The sequence below is a fragment of the Triturus cristatus genome, chromosome 8 (genome assembly GCF_964204655.1).
Source record: "Triturus cristatus chromosome 8, aTriCri1.1, whole genome shotgun sequence".
Taxonomy (NCBI): domain Eukaryota; kingdom Metazoa; phylum Chordata; class Amphibia; order Caudata; family Salamandridae; genus Triturus; species Triturus cristatus.
The window spans coordinates 45,713,223-45,733,403 of NC_140591.1; the positions used below are offsets into that span (position 1 = coordinate 45,713,223).

Here is a 20,181-nt window from a genome sequence, read left to right on the forward strand (position 1 = left end):
AATGAGGAAATCCAGTAAATATTCTGCATTTTAACAAGAATTCTGTTGAAAAATTATATCTGACAGAGGATTGGGCATTAAGGAATCTTGCATGCTTACAGTTAACCATCCTTCGTCCACAGAGGTAATGACAACAGCAGTGACCCAAATGTTCAGAATACTGTATAGCATGGGGAGATGAGAGTAAGTGCTGATTTCATAATTTCATGTGGCCATACAATGTACAATTCAAAACTGTTATAGAACACATCCAATATACTAAGAGAAATCAGGAATACATGCAGAATAACTGAATAACCATTTAAGCAACATATCAAGCAGAAGAAAACTAGACAATTGGGCAGATTTTAACTTATAATAAAAATGTACAAGGTACTACAGAAACATCATACTGATTAAAGTAGAGGCATAAACAGTTATATGTGGTTATGAAAAGTCAAAATGAAACTCAGCAATTATAGATTACTCATAACATACTGTCATATGGCCATTGGGGTCATTGTCGACATTGCCAAGTTAGTGTGAGCTCTGCTGCCATGATGCTGCTTTTGCACATGATACTACATGACTTTATTTTGCAAGACTCTGTGCCTTTCACATGAGAACTTTCTGCTTTCTCTGTCTGTTTCTTGAGTTTCGTCTGAACACGATGTGCAAGGTTGATAAACAATGCCCCTTGTTATTCTGTTCTGGTCAGTCTCTAGCACCTATACAAAACATTCAAACACAGCTGCTATTGCTGGAAATGTCTGCTTTGATATTACGGGGATGCATGTTTGTTCTAATTAACACTTGGAGAAGGACCTTTCCAATATGAAGAGCTATGCTGTTCCTATGATGTAGAAATACTATCTAGGCACTAAGGAATGGGGTCTGTTGACAAAGCCCAGAGCTCTTCCTTCATATAATAAAATTCCTTCTTACCAAGGGGAGGGTGGTTAGGCATTATAGCTCTTAATCCACTGTATATGATGACATACCCCTTCATAATCTATGGAAATGCAACAATGTTAACTGTTTTAGGTTTATGCGTTATGCTGCTGGTAGTGGCTCATATACTGCGTTATAGAGCACTACAGTTAAAATAAACATTTTTGAACCATAACAGTGACTGTCAACTCTTATTGTGAACAAGTGTGAGTGAGTGAAAGGAAAGCACCAAGGTGAAGTACTGGGTATTTTAGACCCAGCGGTGCAGGGGCACACACCCTATGACTTCTGGGTTCACCCTGTTCCAGACCTACAGAAACACAGAGTCTTCTAGGTGAAGTCAAAGATTCATTTATTGGCTGCAGACCAATTACAGGTATCCTAGAAGTACAACAGCGTGTATGTTCTCAGGAGACTGCTGAAAATCATAGAAACGGACTTCATCTTAAATACAGTTTTCCCTGCCTCAGGCATACATTCCTAGGTTTATGATACGGCAATAAACAAGTGTACAGTTCAAACGAAAGAGCAGAGTCATGATGACTATCCCACATTCCAGTTAAGCCAGCCCACCATTATTTACACAGCAAGGTTCAGATCCCACATTAGATAATCGATAGGCCCCAATAAACATGAGCATCTCCTGTTTTGGGAAACAAGCCATAAAGCAGGAACAAGCAGGTGCGAAAGAGTATTAGCCGGAGGCTTACGTGTGATGAAAGGACTTTATGGTGCGTTGAGCCCTGATGTTAATCACAGGTGGCCGGAGGAAGGGGAGCTCGTGAGACCAGTTTGACCTGGGGCAGTAGAACCGAGCCGCCCAGGTCACAGAAGAGTCATGGAAAGGCACATGGATTGCAAGGCCCGTAGTTGCTTCATTATAGCCTATGTGAGGGCAATCACAAGATGGCCACTGCCTCCAAAATGGAACCCGCGTAGTGAAGCAGAATAACGTGTACACAGTGCATTCATAGCTAGAACGATATATAAAGCACTCATACATACCGCATTAACCATTTACGGTTTGCTAATACCAGGATAGACAGGGGTGGGGCCCTGTCCCCTACGCGGTCACAGAGATTAAAGTACGACAGACCCTCCTTTTGCCCTTACATAGGCAATCACTATACTCATCTTAATCCGAGTCTAGGTCAATGTTCACAAAGTCATGGAGATGTTGCTGTAGCATCATCCTATTACTTAGCTCGTCCCTCGATACAGGTTTCCTTACACATAAGGTAGCACAGAGGCCACATATCGCAGGAGCACACTGTATGCACAGACAGAACAGGAAAAGAATGGCTAAGATCATTCCAATGACCATTAGAACTTTCCAACCCCAGGCAGATATCCGTTCCCAGAACCACCCCACCAGTGACCAGTCTCCCTTATCCACGTGTATGGATTCAGATATTTTATGGAGTTTGGAGATGGCTTGATAGACTGTTGGAGCGTTATCTGGTATGAAAATGCAACAACTGGATTGGATAACCTTACATACCCCGCCGCGATCTGCAAGAATAACGTCTAGAACCATGCGGTTCTGCAAAGTCATAAGGCGATCCGCTTGGAGTTCAGCGGTCAGATTACCAAGGGCACCAGCCGTTACATTGACAGTGGATTCAACCACATGAGTCAGTTGTCTCAGGTTCCTACTATTTACCATAGGTCCCCAAAACGGCAGGAAACCCAAGAAGAAGTCTCCTGCTTCCTGACCGGCAGTATCCTCCTTACTAATCACGCCCCTCACAACTCTGGTCTTGTGATAGTCAGCGGCAGCAGTATATGTTGGCGGTAGCAAGTTCGCAATATAACATGTGCCCGAGAAATCAGGGGGCAACCATGTGTATGCTCGGTCATTGCAGATGAAATATGTACCCTTGGCAGCCAAAAACGCAAGGGAAAACTGTGACGGGAAAGTGTACGTTTCAGTACAGTCACTTCTTCCCAGTTGGGCTCTAGGATTCTGACCATTACCCTGTAAGCAGAACCGACCTATGTGGGGTACGACCCAGATTGGAGATGAGATTTTTCGCTGTCTTTCACCCAGACTAATACTATACCCCGTCGCGTTCCACCCTACATAAGCTCTCAGCTCTTCTTTGGGAATGGATGAGTATGCATCAATATCCCTACTCATATCGGCAATTCCTCTCACTAAGGCTTTATTATTTGTACTAGGTCTGATGGAACGCGGTTGTCGCGGGGAGTAGGCATCTAGAGCGTAGAGGAACATGGTCTGGAATGCCCATGACGATCCATTGTAACTAAAGGGCAGCACCAAATAGGGAATACCCTTGTTAATGGTATGTGGCATTAACCCACAGACCCAGCAATTGGTTGTATTCATTACTAGTTGGTGTTGGTGCAAGAGCTGAATAAACGAGTTATTTACAAATTCTGATCGTCTGGTTTGTTCATGTTCAGGCAGAGGGTGAAAAGAGTGTGAGGAGGCAGTAGAAAGAGGTATAGGCTGTACAGTGGGTGCAATGGGCTCCTGGGAGGAGAAAAACACAAATCCCACAGTAAACATTATCATACTACACAGTATAAATAGGCACAGAAATACAAAACATTTACTTCTCATAATTTTACATATCTTTGCTTTAAAGTTAATTTCCTCAGCGGGTCTCTCCATCTTAAAAAACTCCATCCTCTAATCGGGCCGCTCGCGGCGGATGAGTTTCTTCTGCTAAGGAGTACGCCTGTCAGTCCAGGGAAACGCCCTAGACCAACCAGAACCGTTGACCTAACGTCTTCGGCCTGTACCCCAGAGTCTTGGCACCGCGACCCTGCGGCTGAACCCGGATGGTGGTTCGAAAAACAAAAATCAAGAAAGTCCTTCAGATGGGAGAACTAAAATGTCAAAAAGGAAATAGTAAGGAAATCTTTATTTGTCCATAGGCCTTGGTCTCAAATTATAGCGGAGACGGCCAGGTGCTGTTTGGTCTTGGAACAAAAGTTCAGGCTTTGTGGTGTCCAATCGATTTGACAGTGGCACAGCCTCTTGCAGAATATTGTCACTCTCTTGGTCTGAAACTGTGCCTTTTATGCGTGCATTACTGAATTATACAAAACGAGGTACAGTGTCTGTCTCAGAGTCGGCGATACCCTCCTGGACCCACCGGTCATATGGCAAGGGAACTACCTTGCAGTGGGTGCCGTGGATCCAGTGTTTCTTCCCCTTCACTCGCACCGCTGATCTTGTTGATAAAAGTACAAGGTGAGGGCCGATCCAGCGAGGCTCGTCGTTGCTCTTGCGCTGGAAGTTTCTAATCAACACCCATGTGCCAGGGTCGATAGGGTGTCCAGGAGTTTCAGAAGCTTGAGGAAGAGTATCATGCACCTGTTGATGTAAAACACGCAGTTTAACAGTCAAATCATACAAGTAATCGAGTAGTACTGGATGCTCGATCTCACTGAATTTCTCCCTCATAGGAACTAAGTCCCACTCGTGAGTGTATGGTCATTCTGGTGGACAGGAGTGCTAAAGGCAGAGCATCAGGCCATTTAAGACCGGTGCTCGCCTGGATTTTGGCCAGCTTAAGTTTTAGAGCACCGTTGTAGCGCTCTACTAATCCAGCTGATTGGGGGTGATTTGCAGCGTGGAACTTTTGCTTGATGCCTAAACCCTCACACACATTCTTCATTACTTTACCCACAAACTCACTTCCATTATCACACCACACCATTCTTGGCATTCCAAACCTGGGAAAAAACTCCTTCACAAGAGCTTTGGCTGTGGACAGGGCAGTGTTATCTTTCAGAGGATAAGCCTCTATCCACTTCGAGAAAGCACAAACAACCACCAGTACATATTTCAGGTTGTTGCACCTTTCCATGTGGATAAAGTCCAGCTGCAAAACTTCAAATGGGTATGATGGGGGTGCAAAATGACCAGCTGGAGTTGGGGTTCCCCTACCAGGGTTGTATTTCAAGCATACCATGCAATTCTTGACCACATTCTCTGCACACTTGGGAATCCCAGCATTCTGCCATACTGGAGCCAACAACTTACAAATTCCTTTCGTACTGATATGTGCCATCCCATGTGCCATTGTAACTACTGGAAGCACATATGCATCGGGCAACAACCATCGCCTATGTTCTGTCAGATCAATCCAACAACCATTCTCATCTAACTTACCCACACTTTCTCTCCACTTGCTTAATTCTTTCTCTGTAGCTTCAGCTTGAAGCGACTTCACACTCTCTATTGTGTTTTCACACATCCCAACATCATCAACCCGTCTTGCGGGGCCTGCAATATACATTCTAGTCTTTACATTCTGTGCTGTTTCTTTCGCAATCTCATCAGCAAACGCATTCCCACGTCCAACATCATCTGTGATTTTCCTGTGCGCACTGCATTTCATAATCGCAACTTGTAATGGTAGGGTCAGTGATTCAAGGAGATCATTCACCAACTTGCCATTCTGAATTTTAGCTCCATGCGACGTCAGGAACCCACGTTCTTTCCACAGTCGTCCAAAATTGTGATCGGTGTATATATTCACTCTCATTCCTTCAGACAACACGCACGCTCTCGTGAGGGCGATTAATTCTGCTGCTTGGGCCGAATTATGGGGCACTCGTGCAGTTTCCACGACCGTGTGTAACGTCGTGATAGCATATGCAGCAGTCATATCACCATTAGGGAGCTTGAAACATGAACCATCCACCCATAAAGTACCATCACACTCAGCCAGGGGAGTATCTTTTAGATCTACTCTCCCTTTCGTCTCTTCTTCTGTTCTGAACAGACAGTCCTGTTGCTCATTCTCATCTAGGTCTGCTGGATTTGGCAATAACGTAGCTGGATTCAGCGTGTTGCATCTCTTTATGTGTATGTGGTTTGCTAACAGTGTGAGCTCATAGCCTGATAATCGCGCACTAGTCAAGTGTTGTGTCTTGGTTCTGTTTAATAATGTGTCTACAGCATGTGGAACCATAACGATCAATGTGTTGTCCATTACCAAACCAGCAGATTGTCGGATAGACATAGCTGCAGCAGCTGTCGCTCTCAGACAGCTTGGCAATGCCCTCGCTACAGGGTCCAAGGTTGATGAAAAATATGCGCATGGGCGCGGTCTGTCACCAAAAGGCTGTGTTAACACTGATAATGCGCAACCATCTTTCTCGTGAACATACAATGTAAAAGGCTTGCTGTAGTCAGGAGTACCCAACACAGGTGCTGAACACAATGCATTGCGCAATTCCACAAAACTTTTCTGGCACTCTTCAGACCATGGGATAGGATTCGGTGTGTCTTTGCATGTTAAGGCTAACAAAGGTTTTGCCAACAAGGAAAAATTTGGGATCCAGTGCCTACAGTATGAGGTAATGCCCAAGAAAGCACGCACTTCTCTCTGTGTTCTTGGCACACTCAACTGCGCAATGGCTTGAATTCTTTCTGGGGTCAGTTTCCTTCCCTCCTTCGATAAGAGATGACCTAAGTAGGTCACTTCTTGTCGACAATATTGCAGCTTGGAGAGAGACACTTTATGATGGAAAGCAGATAAATGGCGCAACAATGACAATGTGGCTTCTTTGCAGATCTTTTCAGTATCCGCGGCGATTAGTAAATCGTCCACGTACTGAATCAGAATAGCGCCACTAGGTAAAACAAGTGCATCAAGCTGCGCTTTCAAAGCTTGACTGTATATGGATGGACTCTCACAGTAGCCCTGGGGAGCGCGTTTGAAGCGGAAGCTTCGGCCTCCCAGACTAAAGCCAAAAATGTCTCTGCTCTCTTCTGCAATTGGGATGCTGAAGAAAGCATTCTTTAAATCGATCACTGAAAACCATGCAGCAGAGGCTGGAATCATCGTTAACAAGGCAGTTATATCAGGCACAACTGGAAACTGTGGCACAACAATCTTATTAACCTCTCTAAGATCAATCACAAATCTGTAAACAGGTGGCTGTGAAGGGTCCGTTCGTTTTAAAACCGGTAAAATCGGGCTGTTGCAAACGTTGCCTCTTGTCTCTTCAATTACACCCTTATTAATCAAATCGCTGACAATGTCTAACAATGCTTTCTGGCCTTCATTAGAGATCTTGTACTGGGGAATACGTGGCAGTCTGACATTAACCTTTAAAGTTACCACGTATGGCGGTATCTCCAAGAGGCCCACATCATTGGGACCAGTAGCCCAAAGGACATCCGAAAGGGATGACAATTCAGGCGGCATTGTATTTTTAGACAAGTACATCGGGGAAATCACTGTCCTGCCTAATGTAAGTTGTACCCCTGACGGTGAACAATACAGTGTAGCATGTAATCTTTTCAACAAATCTAACCCTAGCAAATTCTCACCACAACCTGTTGTTAGAATCAGGGGTGCTTTCAGCTCGCAAGGTCCAATAGAAAGTGACATGGGACTAGAAATCGGGTTTCTAACTGGGGCGCCAGAAAAACCTACTGAAACATTTATATCGCCAGACAAAGGTGCGCCAGGGAGTTTTGAATGCATGATTGAACTCTTTGCAGCACCAGTGTCTAGCAGAAAGGGCTCCGTTACATTTGCTGTAGTCACCTCAACATACGGTCCGCTCTGATCCACTGGCACTGAAACAAATCCCTCTCTCTGTCTACGGCTGTCCTAGTAATAATTATTTTCTGCATCGCCGTCCTCTGCATAATAATCTTTATTGTAATACTGAGCTGTATTACTAGTTGTGTTAGCTTGCTGGTCAAAACTATTGATGGTATTTTGAGGCGGCAGAGGACGCGCGTTCTGGGGAGCATTTCCACGCCCTCTGCCTCTAGGAGCTTGCTGACCACCCCTACCTCTTGCGCCATACGCATTACCGTTCCGCTGCATTAATTTAGGGCAACTATATTTAAAATGACCTGCCTCTTTGCAGTATGAACATTGGTTGGGACCTACAGGGACACGTGGTTGATAATACCCATTCATTTGCTGATTGTTCTGAAATTGTTGGGGTTGGTGATAGACACCTTGGGGTTGCCTATAATTATTCTGACCTCCACGTGGCGGATAGGCCTGCTGCAAAAGGACCTTTGTCTTTAGTTCCTTCATTTTCTTATCTGTGCTATCTTTTTCATCTTTATCTCTGTTCTCGTAATACTGTGCAGTAGCCAGTATTTGTGCTGAAGAGGAAACAGCCCAAGAACTTTCTGAATCTTTTAACTTTTTACACAGGTCAGGAAGTAAATTCTGCACAAATTTATCCACAAATAACCGTTGGCCACCCTCAGTACTCATATCTTGCCCACTGTGATCAATAAACGTTTCTTCAAACCTGGTAAAGAAGTCTGACACTGTTTCATCTTTCTTCTGCTTGCATGCAGATAGCTTGTCCCAATTTACGCGCATCGCGGGCATTATTGTCTTCATATACGTGATGATTCTACCAGGGAGTTCTGCTATTAATGGCTCAGGTTTCGCGCCACCAGTTTGTCTAGCGTCAGCGGCAATAATGTCAGCCCATGTAGCACCTAGTTCTGCATCGTGATCTGCATTACGAATTGATCCCCATAGGGGCTGTGGAACAACATTACCAAACAACATGTCTATGTCGGCCAGATTCATAACGCATGACCCTGCCGTCTGTGACAACTCTTTATAATATCCTGCAGGGTTTTTACGGGGATCAGGCAATGTCTGCTTAAGCGCTAACACCTCAGAACGCTTCCATGGAACATGCACCCAAACACGCTGGAAATGCGCTGGCACAGCAGCGATACCGGCACCGGCATCAGCTGCAACTGCTTCCTTCCATACCGGGGGAACTTCTCTCATGGGGTATTGTCGCGCTTTTACCTTTTTCCCCACAAGGACATCTTGTTCAAACAATGACTGTTGACAATCATCATTCCTGAAGGACAATACAACCGCAACTGCTTTATCTACCTCGCGATCCACAATTGTACCAGTTCCAAAATCAAACCTCACTCTACACAACTCCTGCGGGCTCGGGTCTTTACCACTATCCTCCAATTCTTCACAGAGAATTTCGCACATTTTCTCAAACACATATCTCTGTTTTGGGGCATCCCATTGATGGAAAACGTTGACAACTGATTCCACATCAAACAGTGAAGGGAAAACAATCCATCTACGCGCCATGCGATCTATTACCTTTTTCTCATCGGGGTTAGGCAATTGACTGCGCAATTGCTTACGCTGTAAACCAGGAGTCGCACCAGATGACTCAAAGAGAGGAGACATTAATGTAGTAACCACATTAGCTAAGCGCTGTCGCGCTGAAGGAGAAGCTGAGGCGAAAACAGGGGGATAAACAGAGGGGAGAAAAGAGGATGCAGAAACAGGTACTGGAGTGGTGCAAGGAAGAGTATCAGGGGAGGCAGTCAATATGCTAGGCAAAGTCGCAGGAAGCGCGGGGGCAGTTGGAAACACAACTGGCGGCCCTTGAGAAGGCTGCGCTATAGGGATAGGAGCCGGCTGCAAAGCAGCTGGCGGTAGCAGCAAGGCTTGCAGTATATTGACTGGAGGTGGCATATTCACAAGCTGGGGAAGCGGCGTGGCATTTTGAGCATACGGGGGTGGCGAACTCAACAAATGCGACATCAGGGGATCTTTCTCCTTTTCTTCTAACTCTTTCTGTTTAGAGTGCGGTAAAGCTGGGTAACATTTGTCGATCCCTAACTTACGCTGCCTGTGCAATTGCTCATTCATCTGCTCCTCCTCATTGTCTTTGAATTGTACAGCTGCTTGCATTACTGTCATACCTCTCTCCCTTTTATTCTTTTTCGCTAGCTTAATTTCCTTCTGTTTGGCTTCCTTTCGCCACAAGCGGAAAGAATCAAACATCGCCGGCCGGGCTTTCTTTTTAAACAATTTAATTTCCAAATTATCTAAAATATCGGTATCGAAACTACCATTTTGGGGCCATTTTAAAACACCGTCTTTTCTGGTGTAGTGGATCCACACTTCGTTATATGCAATAGGGCCTACGCCATGTTTTACATAGAGCTCATAAGTTGGAGTTCCAACCGGAGGAACCGGACATGATTCCTCCAGCTGGAAATCTCTTCCACAACCCAAACAAAATATTCTACCAAATATTCTAGAACCAGGCATCTTCGCTCACTAGTCTAGATCTAAACGTCAGAGGATTATCGATTACGATAGTCTCGTGAATACACGAGTCCTCTGGCTTTGGCGTTTGCAAACTCCAAATTTCCAAATCAAAACGATCCCGAGGGATACCAAACAAATGGGAGACGCTCCACTTATACTTAACTGAATATTGCTGATCGATGGCGTCACCAGAAGACTCTCTCGATTGTTTCGCTCTCTCAAAACTCGTCAAGGGTCCAAAACAGGTCGATTAATCAGGGCAGCAGTCCTTCGTAGCCGTCGGGATGCGGAGAACCTCGCAGAAAAGACTTTCGGACCACGTCGACATGCAGGGGTCGATGAAGTGGCGGCCTTCCTCCAGAATTTCCACACAAAGCTCCTCATGAACCTCTGGCTTGGACTGGTACCGCTGAAATCGTCCCGAGTTGGGCGCCAAACTGAAGTACTGGGTATTTTAGACCCAGCGGTGCAGGGGCACACACCCTATGACTTCTGGGTTCACCCTGTTCCAGACCTACAGAAACACAGAGTCTTCTAGGTGAAGTCAAAGATTAATTTATTGGCTGCAGACCAATTACAGGTATCCTAGAAGTACAACAGCGTGTATGTTCTCAGGAGACTGCTGAAAATCATAGAAACGGACTTCATCTTAAATACAGTTTTCCCTGCCTCAGGCATACATTCCTAGGTTTATGATACGGCAATAAACAAGTGTACAGTTCAAACGAAAGAGCAGAGTCATGATGACCATCCCACATTCCAGTTAAGCAGCCCACCATTATTTACACAGCAAGGTTCAGATCCCACATTAGATAATCGATAGGCCCCAATAAACATGAGCATCTCCTGTTTTGGGAAACAAGCCATAAAGCAGGAACAAGAAGGTGCGCAAGAGTATTAGCCGGAGGCTTACATGTGATGAAAGGACTTTATGGTGCGTTGAGCCCTGATGCTAATCACAGGTGGCCGGAGGAAGGGGAGCTCGTGAGACTAGTTTGACCTGGGGCAGTAGAACCGAGCTGCCCAGGTCACAGAAGAGTCATGGAAAGGCACATGGATTGCAAGGCCCGTAGTTGCTTCATTATAGCCTATGTGAGGGCAATCACAAGATGGCCACTGCCTCCAAAATGGAACCCGCGTAGTGAAGCAGAATAACGTGTACACAGTGCATTCATAGCTAGAACGATATATAAAGCACTCGTACATACCGCATTAACCATTTGCGGTTTGCTAATACCAGGATAGACAGGGGTGGGGCCCTGTCCCCTACGCGGTCACAGAGATTAAAGTACGTCAAAGGGACCTCAGTGACCCCTGAGGAATGCAACAAATACGCTGGAACTGTACTGTGGAGACAGAGAGAGGCTGTTGCACACGTGTTAAAGTGAGCGGCCTAGGCCTGACTCCTTCCCCCTGCCTGGACTGGTGCTATGCGAGTGTGCCTAACTTGCTACTACATCTTGAGCTGAGCTGGGACGACTGCGCAGAGCAGTGCAGAAGCAGATAGTCACCGCCTGAGCCAGGCCACGTGGCTGACCTGAGCCTCGTATGCACAAAGTGGAAAGCAGTACTGAACCTGCCAAGACGCAGACTTTTCCGGAGGCCGTATTAGGCTTAGGCCATCTGCTTAAGAAGGTTAGAGGTGCACTTCCCCTGCGGAGTTCAAGCACGAGCGTGAGGAGGCCATACATGCCCGCACCGTGCTGGTCCCCACTACGCCATGGTGAAGAAGACAGAAGAAGTGTGCACAACAAGACCGCCGTGTCCCTGCTCAGAAACATAAGCTGCCAGATAGTGCCCAGAGACACCTAAGGGTACACCCATGGGCCAGCAAGCCCGCCACTGGGACATGGGGAAGTCAGGCACCAGGGAAGACCTACCTTCCATTAAAAAAGCAGGCTTGATTAGGCCCCAACTAGATCCACACAAGGCAGAGGCAGTAATCAGATGATAAAACACAAGTGCATAAGTCGCACATGCACATCCCGGTAATTGTCAGCCTCATACATCGAGTAGGCAGCTCCTCCATGTGACTGGGCCTACTGTACAAGTAAGGTCGCTACTCTGCCCTGATAGCGCCTGCACAGACTGGTGATGAATGCCTACAGCGTAGCAATTAGTAATGGGCCGCCTACGCACAAGACCCCAGCAACTAAATACACGCACCGGCAGCTCGGAATCAACCGTGGCAGAGGGCGACATAAACACAGAAATGCCACGCGCAACGCTCGCTGCTAAGCTGGACTGTTCTAGCAGCAGTGGAGAATATAGGATCGGAATTGGAACAGACCCGCACCTCGTTGGAGTCCAAAATCAACAGGTTTACCGCGGATTTCAACCTTCTGAAAGCTGACCATCACAAGCTCGGGGACAAGGTGCGCCTCCACGAACAAACACTCGTGGAGCTCAAACCAGTTACACATAGTCACACGCAGCCCTCCATGACTTAATAGACCATGTACACAACCTAGAAGACTAAGTAGAAGACGCAAAAGGATGCTCACGCCGCAACAATATCCGTGTTGTGGGACTTCCGGAGGGTGAAGCGGGACGAAAGCCGGAGGACAATGCTGAGCGTTGGATCAGAGACTTGCTCCCCACTGGCACCCTGTCTCCTTACTTTGTGGTCGAAAGAGTGCACCACGTCCCGGCACAAAAACCTCCACCGGGAGCCCACCAACGCCCATGCCTGTTTAAAGTTCTCAACTATAGAGACAGAGACTCGATCCTCTGCGAAACCTGCAAACTGGCCGACATAAAGATTAGAAGCAGCCAAATCATGGTCTTTTCAGATTACACAGCGAAGGTCCTACGCTGCAGAAGTGCATATACAGCCGTGAAAAGACAGCTCAGCGACCTTGGTCTAAATTACTCATTGCTATTTCCTGCTAGGCTTCGCGTGGTTGCAAAATGATTGCTGCACTTCTTCAATTTACCCGCCGATGTGTGGGAATGGGTGGAAGAATCGGTAACATTGACAGGACCCAGACCGCCTGTGGAAGAAGAACCTAGAAAACTCAACAGGAAAAGAAATCGTCGGAGCAGACACAGTTGACACCGATCAGGAACCGCTGCGACTTCCACAGCCACTGACCTAGCACAGAGGAGGGCGGAAAGGCAAGAGGCACTACAAGTGGTCGCGATGCTGGGAACCGCAATACACAACTCAGACTGACACTTGAGCCCATTCAGATCCTCAGACACTGGGGACTCAATGCCATCCAGAATCGAGGACCCTGAAGAGTTCCCAATGCCAGACGTTACACCACAAACAGCTGATGACATTATATGACTTTTCCCAAGGCCTCCCGTGAACTGTTAAACATAATCCACACAAGTACCTGCCGTGCTGGCAAACTGTTGTTACATAATATGTTGAAAATGTAACTGTTGTTTGCAAAGCGCGGCGCGGCCTTACACACTGCTACACACAGCACATACCTAACATCATATTGGGTGACATACTCGACCCGTACCCCCTTCCCTCGTGCTGCGGACAGGCCGAGGGGATACACAACCACAACACGATATTAAGGGGCAAACTACTCCCTGCTGCCAGCGCACCACACAAACTCACACCATAAGTCGGTTTGACAAAGTTTTAGCCCTAGGTTGGGCAATACAGTTTGGACGAACTTCCACTTGGAATTCGCCCTCATGGTTATGCATAGTTTAGTTCACGCATGTACCCTGTTTTTAACACTGAGCTGGAGCACATCCCCGCAGGCCAGAAACTGAAGCATTTTGCCCCCCAACGCCGACCTGGTAAATTTAAGAAGAAAACATGGTACAGGTCAACGTAGTCACATGGAATGTGCACGGTATACAAACACCGTCACGTAGATACTCGATCTATGCCTATCTGCGGCGCAGAGCCACTGACATAGCGCTGCTCCAAGAAACACACATGTCCCAAGTGGAACTGGGGCGCTTCTGGCACAGATGGAGTGGCCAAATACATGGTACCAGCTACTCAGGACACGCGTGAGGCGCCTTCATCTGGGTGAGAGCAGGGGTCCGTTTACAAGTGAAGAGGCGCTGATCGACCCCAAAGGCAGATATGCGCTTGTGAGTGGAAGGCTCAATGGACAACCGATCCACATTGGGTCCATCTATGCCCGAACGTCAGTCAACCCACATTTTTAGAAGGCCTCACAAAAATTCTAGCAAGGTTGGGTGGAGTCCCCAGGCTCCTGGGGGAGACTTTAATACTGTGCTCAATGTAGACTTGGACAGATTGTTCCTGCCCTTGTCCAAGACTGCAGCATCGTCCAACGCGCAGGTTCTCACAGACTGGCTGGCACACTGGGCGTTATTAGGCATATGGCGTGCCATCAATCCGGAGGCTCGTATCTACTCGCACTACTCAGCTGTATACCACCTACATGTACGCATAGATCGAATAGTGGGATCCCCCGCACTGCTCCCTTTGGTCCACCGTATAGAGTGCAACGGTGGGCGTAGTTGGCGGAGTACCACTACACGGAATTCTGCGAAATTGAACAAACATTCCGTGAACTCTGCTCCGTCTCATCCCCATTAATAAAACCGAAACCTCACATATCCTTGATTAAACAACAAGTAACTCTATCATTACATGCAAAAATGCATATAGTCATCTCACAGAAGTGAAAATAAAAATACAGCGAGCAGTGAGAGAGGTGATGATTTTGGTGTCCTCGCTAACCTAGGAAGCGAACTAAGCAGATGCCTTGAACACAAAGAGCATATCATGCTGAACGATTGATGGTGGTCCCATCCTCCTAGGACCACCCCAAGAACAGTTATGGGCAAAAATACAATCCCAACCAAAGGCCCTGGTGTGACGCTGACCTGAGCCAGCTGCTGCTGCTCGCTTAGGTTTGTGCCCCTGCATAGTCTTTATTGTTCTCTGTATTCTGCCTATTGCTACTTTGTTTGTTTTACTGTATTTATTTATTTATTTATTTATTTAACGATTTGTAGAGCGCCTGGTGACCCGAAGGCATCCCAGCGCTATATTGATTGTATTATCCAGAGGAGAGGGGAAGAAAGAGAAGGGACTTTATTTTGGGAATAAAAGCGTTTTCAGTTTTTTTCTGAAGATCAGATAACTGGGCTCCAGTCTAAGGGTGCGGGGGAGGGAGTTCCACCCGGCAGATGCCTTCACGGAGAAGCGTCGGCCTCCAGTCCGTGTCTTTCTGTATTTGGGGATGTTGGCCAGTCGCTCATACTCAGACCGAAGGGATCTGGGGGCCTTATAAGGAGTCACCGGGTCGCTGAGGATCATAGGGCCAACTCCATTCATCAATTTGTGTGCAGTGCACATGGCCTTAAATTCCACCCTTTGGCGCACTGGCAGCCAGTGCAGGGCCCTGATTGCTGGTCTGGCTGATACTCTGGAGGGAAGGTTCATAAGTAGTCGGGCTGCTGCATTCTGTGTGCGTTGAAGTTTAGCCATGGTGGCCTCTGGGGCTCCCAGATAAACCATGTTGCTGTAGTCCAACCGTGCCAGTATTAAACCTTGGACTAGGAGTTTTCTAGATGTGGGCGGGAGTAAGGGGAGAATCTTGCGGGTGGTGCGCATAAGCCCGAAGCAGGTACCTGCTGTTTTGGACGCTTGCGTTTTCATTGAAAGCTCGGGTTCCAGCCAGACTCCAAGGGTCTTGATTTCTTGTTTCGGGGTGGGAATTTCCCCGAACACGTCTGGCCAGACCGATGGGGGGATAGTCGCCCATTGCTTTCCCATGAGCATAACTTCGGTCTTTGACCCGTTTAATTTAAGTGATGATTCACACATCCAACTGTGAATTTCCGTGAGGCAATTTGCCAGATTGTCCGGGTGGTCGTCCAGTTGGGATAGAGAGATGACCAGCTGTGTGTCATCAGCATAACTCACTATTTTGATCCCGAAGGGGGTCACCACATCTTCGAGAAGGGCCATATAGGCATTAAAAAGCGTGGGGCTTAAAGACGACCCCTGGGGAACCCCGCTCGTGATGGGGAGGATGGTCGAGTGGTGATTGCCATCCCATACCTGGAACGAACGGCCAGCAAGGAAGGACTCTATCCACCTGAGCGCCGCCCCAGTGAGCCCTGCTGCCGCCAACCGATGGAGAAGGACACGATGGTTGACTGTGTCGAAGGCTGCACTAAGATCCAGGAGGATCACTGCCACTGACCCTCCTGAATCCAAAATGCGCCTTGCCTCCTCGATGACGGCAAGAAGGGCGGTGTCTGTGCCATGGCCAGGGCGAAACCCAGTTTGGGATTGCCGTAAGATGTTGTTTACCTCGAGAAAATGTGACAGTTGTCCATTGACCAGTTTCTCGGCTACTTTGCTAATGCAAGGGAGGAGTGAGATTGGCCGGTAGTTTGCCATATCTGCTGGGTCCAGCTGGGTTTTTTTTAGGAGTGCTTTAACTACTGCACTCTTCCAGCTAGCGGGTACAGAGCCTTGGGCGAGCGAACTGTTTATAAGCTCTGTGATCGTTGGTACGATGACTGGGGCTACGGTTTTGAGAAATCTAATAGGTGCGGGATCCAGAGGTGATCCGCTTTTCATTTTGGCCATGGCTACATCTACCTCGTTACTGGTTACTGCCCTAAACGTCGCTAGTTGGGGGCGCAAGCTGTTTCCTGTCTGACTGATGGGGGTTTCATTGTCCATGTGGCTTGATAGACAGGGAGGGGGAAGGGATGCTAAAATGCGGGCGATTTTGTCATTAAAATAGGTAGCTAGTTCGTTGCTTCGGTCTACCGGGGGGTGTTAGAGGATGGAGGAGCTGGTATTTTCAGTAGCTCTTTTACGATAAGGAAGGATTCCCTTGTTGAGTTGGTGGAGTCTTTTATCCGTGTATCGTAATGGGAGGCTTTGGTGCGTTTAAGGGCAGATTTGTATATTCTCACTGATTTCTGGTAATCTTCCTTGCTAGCGTACTGCCAGTCTTTCCTCCATAGCCGCTCAGCTTTCTTGCAATTTTTGCGTAGCATCCGAAGTTCCGGGGTGTACCATGGGGCGGATCCTGGTTTCCCGTTTTTATCCTCCCGGGTTCTAAAGGGGAGTATGGAGTCTAGGGATGTGACAATCCACTCTCTGAAATTACTGTCAGCGATAACAGGGTCTTCAGAATAAGAAGGGGTAGTTGCCTTCAGGGTCCTGGCCCAGTCTTCTGTGGGGAGCTTGGACCATGCCCTGTCCCTGGTATAAGTGGGAGGTTTGTGAGGTTTACTGAAGACTCCTGGTAGCTGGAAGGAGACTAAAAAATGGTCCGTCCAAGGGAGGGGGAGGGACTCACTAGCTTGCATGGTGGGGGTGCTCGTGAACACCGGGTCCAGCAAGTGACCTTTGTTATGTGTAGCTCCGGAGTTTAGGAGGTGGAGGTCGTAGGCCGCCAGGTCTGTGATCAGGTCGGCTGCCCCTGTATCTGGAGGGTCATCAAAATGAATATTCAGGTCACCTAGTATCGTAAAGTTGGTGGTGGAGTGTGCCTGCGATACTACCGTATCCAGGAGAGCATTGGAAAAAGAGCCTGGATGACCGGGGGGCGATAGACTAAGAGGCCTGATAGTGAGTTCGTCGGGTCCAACTTGATCGTGAACTGAAGGCTTTCAGAATCAAGGACGTGCGCATCGTTAGTTTTGCAGGGGAAATGATCCCGATGGATGATGGCTACACCACCACCCCTACCGGAGGGACGAGGTAGGGACTGAATAAGAAAGCCCGGGGGAGTAGCTAGGACCATATCTGAGTCCGAGTGAGAGGAGAGCCACGTTTCTGTCAGGAACAGAACGTCGATCTCATGGTCTTCTATGAGATGGTTAATTAACAGCGCGTGTTTGGAGAGAGAGCGACAGTTCAGGGTGGCGAGTTTAAGGGTTGAGGGCCTATAAGGTCGGTTAAGGAGTTTGAGCTGGACTGGCTGGCAAAAGGTGCAGCTGGTGAATGGACCTTCAAGATCATGAACGTACTTACAAGAAGTAGCGATGGTGGGTCTGAGACTTAAGAGGTCCCGACGTGAGTAGCTTACCTTAAAGGCAGCTTTGTCCGACAGGGGTTCTGGCCCTAGGCCCGGCCGTGCGCGGACGGGCGCAGACGGGCTTGCCTTAGGCGCGCCTTCGGCGCGCAGACGGCGCTCCCGCTGCGCTCGTCCGCTGCGCTGGTATGGTCGACACATTTGTAGTGAGTGTTATGGGCGTGTCCTCGCAGTGGGCGTGGCTCCGCCTTCGAACCGCGATGGCGGTATGGGCGTTTACCCTGTGTCAGCGCTGGATGTCGCTGCATCAGGGGGGGTCTAGGAGGGCTGCTTTAGCGCGTGTGAGCCGGCGCTTTCAATGCAGGTGAGGTCAATGCTTTTTTTAAATCAAAAACAGTGAAGTACAAGTTTTAAAAACAAGGAGCAAAATGCAGTCCTCCGGCTTTCCGCCTCAGAGGATAAACAAAACAATAGTGCGTCGCGCTTTCAGTCAGCGTTTTGTAGGTGTCCTGGTGGGCGTGGCCTCGCAGTGGGCGTGGCTCCGCCTTCGAACCGCGATGGCGGTATGGGCGTTTACCCTGTGTCAGCGCTGGATGTCGCTGTATCAGGGGGGGTCTAGGAGGGCTGCTTTAGCGCATGTGAGCCGGCGATTTCAATGCAGGTGAGGTCAATGCTTTTTTAAAATCAAAAACAGTGAAGTACAAGTTTTAAAAACAAGGAGCAAAATGCAGTCCTCCGGCTTTCCGCCTCAGAGGATAACCATAACAGAGTATTCACTTTCCTTCTGTGACCATCTTCCCCATTATTGTGCCCTTTCTTGCCTTCTGTACCCCAACCGCTCCTCCTTTCATTTTTCCCGCCACTGCGTGCCCTTCGGCCCCACCCCCTGTTCACCCATTCACTGCCCTGCTCCTGCCTCCCAGCTCCCCTCATATGGCGGCCGCTGCGCGGTGTAGAGAGCGACCCTTGACCCTGTTACCAGGCAGGTCACTGCCCTCGCCGCACAGCACCACCTGTGTGACACTGCCCTGATCCCGCTGCTGCCGCTCGCTTAGGTTCGTGCCCCTGCATAGTCTTCATTGTTCTCTGTATTCTGCCTATTGCTCCGTTGTTTTTTACTGTATTCGCTCTGTTGTTTTTATTGTATACACTTTCCTTCTGTGACCGTCTTCCCCATTATTGTGCCCTTTTTTGCCTTCTGTACCCCCGCCCGCTCCCCCCTTCGTTTTTCCCGCTGCTGAGTCCCCTGCGGCCCCGCCCCCAGTCACCCATTCGCCGCTCTGCTCCCACCTCCCAGCTGCTCCTGCCTCCCACCTCCCCTCATATGGTGGCCGCTGCGTGGCCGCGCAGCTGGCACGTCGAATCCTGACACCGCTACGATGCCAGCACCCTCCACGCACTCTACACCGGACGATCACACACCTGCTTCTTGGCTGCCCCAAAGCGCACCCAGGACCCTTCTGCCGGAACTGCAGCTTCACCAGCATCCAATCCACTAAGCCACCCACCAGGAAAGAATGCAACCACCTCAGATGCATTCTTCTCAACACCCGCTCAGCCCGCAAGCACGCCGTTGAACTCTGGGACCTACTTGACTCTACCTCCCCAGACTTCGCCTTCCTAACGGAGACCTGGATGAATCCCTCCTCGGCACCCGACATCGCAGATCACCCGCAGGGACCACATCAACGGAGTAGGAGGTATCGCCATCGCCCACAGGAACACTCATAGTCTCGACCAACACCGATGACACCCTCATCACCGCCGAACACCTCCACTCCCAGATCTGCACCGATCCCAACACCACCCTCAGAGGAACCCTCGTCTACAGACTCCCCCGACCACAGTTCAGCGAATCCATCGCCGATCTTCTCCGCAAGCTCCCACGTCTCCTTCAGCCACGCCACCGAACTCCACTGGACTGACCATCGCTGCATCTACTTCACCTTCCGGAAACCTACCATGCACTACGCACCCAACAGATCCCCGCCGCTGCTGGAGCAAAGCCACCGAAGACCAGCTAACCACCACCCTAGTCCAGAGCCCACCCGCTGACCCCACCAACCCCGACCACTGCCGCCCGCAACCTCAGACAATGGATCGACAACTGCGCCAACATCCTCGCTCCGTTCAAGAAACCCTCCAACAGACACACCAGCAAGAAAGCCAGCTGGTTCACTGAAGATCTCCAGGCCTCCAAGCAAACCTGCAGAAAGCTAGTGAAG

At 48.6% G+C, this 20,181-nt stretch overlaps 1 protein-coding gene across 1 annotated transcript in view; it reads left to right on the forward strand.

Annotated features, from left to right (window-relative positions):
* The window catches only part of LOC146799982 (uncharacterized), a 263,851-nt gene that overhangs the window by 99,062 nt on the left and 144,608 nt on the right, over positions 1 to 20,181 (forward strand). The window lies entirely within an intron of this gene.